This window comes from Zonotrichia albicollis, chromosome 7 (genome assembly GCF_047830755.1).
Source record: "Zonotrichia albicollis isolate bZonAlb1 chromosome 7, bZonAlb1.hap1, whole genome shotgun sequence".
NCBI classification, from domain to species: domain Eukaryota; kingdom Metazoa; phylum Chordata; class Aves; order Passeriformes; family Passerellidae; genus Zonotrichia; species Zonotrichia albicollis.
This window is the reverse complement of record NC_133825.1, coordinates 18,501,865-18,509,405: the sequence shown is the minus strand read 5'-3', so window position 1 is coordinate 18,509,405 and position 7,541 is coordinate 18,501,865.

The following is a 7,541-nucleotide window of genomic DNA, read 5'->3' as shown; positions in this document are numbered from 1 at the left end:
CCATCCCCTTTTTGTTTCTTCTGTATTTCTGTCTCCTTTCTGTCTTCCTTTCCTTTCCTTTCCTTTCCTTTCCTTTCCTTTCCTTTCCTTTCCTTTCCTTTCCTTTCCTTTCCTTTTCCTTTTCCTTTTCCTTTTCCTTTCCCCTTTCCCCTTTCCCCTTTCCCCTTTCCCCTTTCCCCTTTTCCTTTTCCTTTTCCTTTTCCTTTTCCTTTTCCTTTTCCTTTTCCTTTTCCTTTTCCTTTTCCTTTCCTTTTCCTTTTCCTTTCCCTTTTCCTTTCCCTTTTCCTTCCCCTTTCCCCTTTCCCCTTTCCCCTTTCCCCTTTCCTTTCCTTTCCTTTCCTTTCCTTTCCTTTCCTTTCCTTTCCTTTCCTTTCCTTTCCTTTCCTTTCCTTTCCTTTCCTTTCCTTTCCTTTCCTTTCCTTTCCTTTCCTTTCCTTTCCTTTCCTTTCCTTTCCTTTCCTTTTCCTTTTCCTTTTCCTTTTCCTTTTCCTTTCTTCCATTTCTTCCCTTCCCTTTTCCATTCCCCTTTCTTTTCTTTTCCCTTCCTTTTCCTTCTCCCTTTCCTTTCTTTCCTTTTCCTTCTCCCTTTCCTTTCTTTCCTTTTCCTTCTCCTTTCCTTCTCCTTTCCTTTCCTTCTCCTTTCCTTCTCCTTTCCTTTCCTTTCCTTTCCTTGCCTTGCCTTGCCTTGCCTTGCCTTGCCTTGCCTTGCCTTGCCTTGCCTTCCCTTCCCTTCCCTTCCCTTCCCTTCCCTTCCCTTCCCTTCCCTTCCCTTCCCTTTCCCTTTCCCTTTCCCTTTCCCTTTCCCTTTCCCTTTCCCTTTCCCTTTCCCTTTCCCTTTCCCTTTCCCTTTCCCTTTCCCTTTCCCTTTCCCTTTCCCTTTCCCTTTCCCTTTCCCTTTCCCTTTCCTCTGTCTTTCTTGACGTGTAGTTAATCAGCACACGGCAGCTGCAGGGTACAGAGTCTATGGCTGGGGAAATAACACACGGAAAGAAGCAAGTCTGCAAAGAGAACAGCAACAGTTACAAAAGTATCAAACACTCGCTGAATGTGTGCTTTGTTCTTCCCCTCCATTTTACCACTTCCTGCTGCATGTCTCTCTCTGTGGTTGCTGGTGTTATGTTGAGCAATGTGAGACCTTCCCCCTCAGCATTCAGAGGCAGCTATTCCGTGGCTGTTCAGCTGCACAGCGCTGTTACTCCCATGGGAGCCCACGCTGCCCTTTCCCTGCCCCTGCAGCAGCCCCAGCACTCGGGGCACTGCGGGAAGGGCAGGCTGGGCACGGAGAGGCGCGGCTGGCACCGCCTGCCCTCCCGGCAAGGTGCACGAAAGCATCTTCACCGAGGGACAGCGAGCACGGCTGTCAGCACTGACAGACCTTGGCAGGGCCAGGGCTGCCTGTGCAGCACCGAGGGCACGAACGGGAGAGCAGCCACTTCTGTCACCGAGCTGCCAGGCTGCAAACCACGGGGGATGCAGGGCTGGGGTTCCAGGGCTGTGGATTTCTTTATTCAGTCCTTTGTCGTAATTTTTTGTCTAGGTTTAATAAACCTTTTTAAAATGTTAAAAGAGAGGGTCGTTTCTCACACTGATTTCCGATCTGCTCTTGTAGCAGCATACTGTCAGTAGTACTAGAAGCCTGTTACTGTGAGAGGACAGAGAGTTGGCAAAGCTTTGTGAAGCTTCTGCTCCTCTCTCCTCTCCCTGGAAAAGCCGAGTCTCACAGTGCAATGTAACTTCTGTTACTGCCTGAAGAAGTTTAGTTTGTGCCACTCATCTTGGAAATGTGACTGAGAAAATACCTGAGATACACTGTTAATTTCTTTAAGACTTTTCCTGAAATCCTTGGTTTCCAGTTGATTTTGATGCTGAAACCATTCACTGTAGCTACTCTGCACACAAAGAAACCTTTAGACATGTTTATTCTCACTGCCAGTAGAAGAGAATTTTCAGTAATTTCTGCACTTTGTGGTAGGAGTCCTAGAATTTGTGTGCATGAGTAATTGTTGTGGTTTGCAATAGGAGGGAAATTTCTGTTGAACAGCAGAGAAGCTGGGCACGGCTCTGTGAAACACCTAAGTTAAAGAGGGAAAAACCCAGGAACCTCCTCTTTCTTTCTTTCCCAGTGGGCGAGGAGGTGGCGGCCCCGGGCTCAGCCCCCGTCTCGGCCGGGCCGGGCCGGGCAGCCCTGCCCCGGGTCGGACCCGTTCCCCCGGGCCGGGCTCCTTCCCCCCATCGGCCCCGTTCTGTTCTGGCCGGGCCCTGTGGGTGCTGGGCAGGAACGGGAGGAATCTGCGGAGATCAGAAAGGAGCAGGGCTGGGGGCGGCTGTGAGATCTCATCAGCAAATCCTCTCCCCCAGCGCTGGAACGCAAAGCCCAACAGCTCACAACAACGCACAGTAAACCCGCAGTGAGAATTAAACAGACAAAACACCATTAAATCAATCTTATCACAGTCCCAGCTGCAGCGTCCCGTTACAGAGACCCCAAACAAAATGTTATACCTTTCAATACTACAATCCTCCCTCGAGTAAAAGAAAAACAAAACAAGCCAAGATACAAGCAGATAAAAAAACAACATACAACCATCAAAATCAGTAAAGAAGAAGTTAAATCCCAAATTTCCAAAAAAGGGAACAATACCTGAATTTTAAAACTGAAATCCTCTGTTAAACTTTGAAGAAAGAAACCTCATTTTTTCCTATAACACATTAAACTATAGAAAAATGAAAGTATTCAAATAATATCAAACCTCCTTCAAATAATAACACCTCCATACTAAAATAAACTATTATTAAAATAACTGTAATCCAATAAAAAGTTGAAACAAAAAATAAAGAAAAATAATCCTATACTTCCAAAAAAAAGAAAAAAAATTCTCTGTTCCCAGAGATAAAAATAATTTTAAAAATAAATAATAAAAGCTTCTACCTTTAAACAACTCATCTTAAAAGCAATACCCTGTAAATCAACATAATCCACCAATAAACTATTAAACAGTTTATAAAAATAAGGAAACCTTCACAATAGCAAAGTTCCCCAAACATCTACTATCAATACGAAAATTAAAAACCATAAAAAACCTGTTTTCTTCTATTTTATAAAGAAGTATCCATACACTTAAAAAAATAGTTCAATCCCTAAATAAACGGAAAAAAATTCTTTTAAAAGTAATAAACTGACTGGAAATTTTAAGTTTAGTTTCTTTACATTATCAGTAAAAAAATGTGAAGTAAAGAAAAGTGTTCTGTAAAGTTTATTTTAATTATTACTATTTTTTTCTTTCAGTTACTGTCAATAAAATTTTATATTCTTTAAAGTTTTAAAACTACCTTACCTTTCTCCTAATCCTACCTCACAACAAAAAATAAATACCTTACTAATTAAGCAACACTAAAACCCACCACACTGAACAACACATCAATTTAAAAGTTTCAAAATTAAAGATATCTGAAATTGACAAACCAAAACCACTACAGCAGTGTTCATCCAGCCACACTTCATGTAAAAAGAGAATTGCCAAAAGTCAAATGATTCAAGTCAGAACCAAAGTATTTCTGTATTTTATGTTCTTTTGTGAGTCAGAGAAGGTTTGGGATTAAAAGATGAAAATCTGCCCCTGTTGAAAACAAAGAGAAATTTTACTTTTATGGAGCCCTCATTTTACCTCAGATGTCTGTGATTCCTTATTGGGTTTTCCCCCTGAATGTGAATGCAATTTTCAGCACCAGCTGGGCTTTGTTGGAAATGGTATTGGGGACCCACAAGAAAAGTTCCTCATTTGAGTGGCTGAGACCATGGTGAGGTTTTTAGCATTTCCTTCTCTCAGGTGGGATCTGATGCCCTGAGGTGGCCTTGTCTCCTCAGGGATTTCATGCCCTGAGGAAGCAAAGGCTGATAGAATGTGCTTGATCCTCTCCTGTCTAATGGGGAGGAACAGCACCCAGCAGAGCTGGAATCGCCTTCTCCATTCCTGATTTCTGCTGCCAACAGATCACTGGGCTCTCTCAGGGTCCAGAAGTCACTTTTCCTTTTGGATGGATGGCATGAAGGCACCCAGGGGCTGCAGGCTGGGACTGCTTCAGAAATCCCTTTGGCTTGGAAGGATCCTTCTACCTGAGAGCTGAATTGAGAAACAGACACATGTAGTGAGGCCAGGGAGCTCACTCAGAACTGTTAGGAGGATCCCAGAGAAAAAGATCCCTAGAAAAGACTGCAGTTGTTTTTCTTAGAAAGTTTCCAGCAGAAGTTTCTGGACTCCAGGGGAGCCATGGAACAGTTTAGCAGTGTCAGAAACAGCAAATTACTCTTGGCCAGGAGTTAGGGTTAGGGTTAGCAGCTAACCCACAAGCACTTCCTGTGCCACTGTCAGCTCCTGTCACATGATCATCCAGCAAGAAATGCAGGTGACCACAAGATGTGACATTCTGTAGTTAAACTGCTAAGCACAGACAGCTCATTTTCTCCACGTGACTGCCCTCTGACAGCTGGATCTCAAAGGCTTGGTTCCACTGCAGGGATTCAGATGCTCCAAGAATCTCTATCACTGCTGCAGAAAGATAAATATATGCCTTGTCAAAGTGTACCTTAAGTCAGCACTGACAGCTGCAGATCAGAAAGTGACTTTCTGTCTGACTGAAGTAAAACTTCTTTAGAAAACAGGCGACCTTATATGGATGAGAATTCTTTATCAGAAATTACAGTTGTTTTCCACTCAAATTTCCATGCGTAAAACAGACACCTTTCCCCCTTTCAGTCCAAGATGAAATCTTGATGAACACCTTTGTTTCAAAGTCCCTGTCCCCCTGCAGAGACGCCTGGAGCTTTCCTTTCCCTGTCCCCAGGGCACTGTGAGCTGCCCTCCCCAGCACCAGAGCCACACGTTCCCCTGCCCAGGTGAGGAGTGAAAGGGCCCCTGGACAGAGCACAAGCTGCTGAGGCAGTGGGCTCAGGCTGTTGTGAGTTCCTGCCCCAACAGCCCATGGGAATGCAAGGGGTGAAAAATGCCCCGAGTGCTGTGCACCAGCAGTGACCCTCAATCAACCTTCCCAATGCTCTCCCTCGAGCTCCCCAGGCTCTGGGGAACACAGGACAGCAAAAGGGGCTCAGTTTGGCCCTGGGAGGGTGAGAGGTAAGCAGCAGAATCCAGCCTGGTCTCTCTCTGACCTTTCCTTTAGCACAGGCCTGTGTGTCCCCAGCCCAAAGGCACAGAGGGGGCTCTTTAAACGGTGCCACAATGTCCCCATGCCCACCGTGTCACTGTCCCACGGGGAGAGAGCCCGGGGACATCAGGGCCAGGAGAGCTGTGCCAGAGAGCTGTGCCCGAGTGTGCCCGGCCCTGTGTGCGCGTGTGTGCTGTGCCCAGGTGTGAGGGCACACCTCCTGCTCTGCCATGGGCACTGTGTGTGTGTGGGGGCTGTGCCCAGGGGTACAAGCAAGCACAGTCACACACTCCAGCCACAGAGAGCAGTAGATGATTGAAAGGCAGGAAGGGTGTGTTGTATGGAGTTCTGATGGGCTTTATTTCAACCCCACACTAAAGGGCTGCAGGGACAATTTTAATTGCATTTGTTATTAAACAAATCAGAGCAAGAAAATGAGAGGTATGCCAAACCCTAAAAATGCACATTCCCCACACTGTTCTCTCCTTCCTGGGCTTCACTTTATCCCCGATTCCCTCCCTCCCTTCTCCCCTCACAGTGGCACAGACGGATGGGGGTGTTTTGGTTTAAAAGACAGGGATCTGCTAAGGAAGGCAGGAGCCTCCCTGGTAGTAGAAAATATAAACCCTTTCCCTCTGGATTATTATACCTCTGAAATTAATGGGGTATCAGGCAAAGATATCAGAAAATGAAAATCAGTTTTTATTACTATAACAAATAATAACAAAGTATAAAACAGTCTCAATACAAACAAACACAAACCCTCAGCGCGGCGCTGCCCGAGCCGGCCCAGCCCCAGCCCCGCCTGTCCCGGCGCTTTCCCCTCGCTGCAGTTCCGGGCGCGGCCGGCAGGAGCGCTGTGGGCAGCGGCAGCCGGGTGTGAGCAGGGCAGGGAGAGGCGAGCTCAGGATCCCGGGCACCCGAGCAGGGGGGACAGGGCCCTGCGGCACTGAGGGGTGACACTGAGGGGCCCGTGCAGGGGCTGCTCTCACAAGCACGGGCTCAGCCCACAGCCCCACAGCAGGAGAAGCAGCTCTGGGCCGGATTGTGGCGGTGGCACCGAATTCCCTTCCCTAAGCAGCAGCTCCGACCGTCTTTCCCTGAAGCAGAGAGAGAGAGGCAGCAGCTGACAGACCCTTCTTCACAGCCAGGTGCCACATACGAAAAGTGGGATTTGTCCTCAGCACGTGTCAGCTGTTCACCTCCTTTCCAAGGACAGTGCAACAGTGTCACCTTCAGGCCAGTTCGTGATGATTTCCAAGAGCCCAGGGCGATTAGGATTACCCATTGGATTTCCCACTGGAGCTTGTTGTGTCATGAGGGCAATGCACTCACTGCAGGCAGCATCGTTGCCAGGATGGATTGCAGAGACTTTTCCTTTGCAGCCCCAGCCCAGCGCTGGCACTGGGGATGGAGAGGCACTGAGGTGACCCTGAGAGGAAGTGCAAGGCACAGGGCGCAGCTGAGGAAGGACAGCGCTGTGCTGGGCTCAGAGGTGAAGCTGGCACTGCCCAGCGTGGAGAAGGTCCTTTCTCGCCAGAACCCCCCGGCCCTCACCGCGGCCCCTCCGCCCGCAGCGAGCCCCGAGCTGGGGCAGCACCGACCGCGGGTCCCACCCGGGCTGGAGCCGCCTCCGAGCTCCGCCGCCGCCTCGCCGGGCTCCGGTGCCGCCGCCGCTCCGCTCCCGGGCAGACACAGCGGGCACGGCTGCTGCTGTCACCGCATTTCTGCACAGCGGGGAAACGGGAGACGCCGCTTTGGCCCATTCAGCGTGCGGGGAAAGCGGCGAGGAGCTCTCTGGCCGCCGCCAGGAGAGGACATCATATGGATGTGCAATTTGTGTCAGGAAAGATGTTCTCAGATGTTCATGAGAACTTTGGATATAGGATGGAGTATTGTGATAAGCAATATCCTAAAACAGAATCAGTCTCGGGATGAGCAAATATGGAATCTGCAATAGCAGTCTTATCTGTAAAATAGTACGTCTGAGTTCGAGCATAATGCTTACCTACATAACACAGAGGTTAATGCACATGCCCAACCTGGCAGGTTATTCAGAGGACAGCGAGGAAGACAGTGAACCTTCCTCTGAAGAGACACCCGAAAAGCCAAAAGCCCCCTCAGCAACAGGCGGAGCATGTGCTGTGCAGTGCAGTGACATACGTTCAAAGAATCAAAAATAGGAGAGGATTTACAGGAAAATGCTGATGAATATGTGTTTTCATTCAGAATATAAGTTGTGTTTGGATCCTTTTGTCCTTTGTACATGAGGCAGGGTGAGAAAAGCCCTCCCTGAACCCCGATCGATTTTGCTTATGCTCTATCCAAACCACTGCCAAGTGGTTTTTTGTTATTTTTGCATCTGCTTGATTATTTTTAAT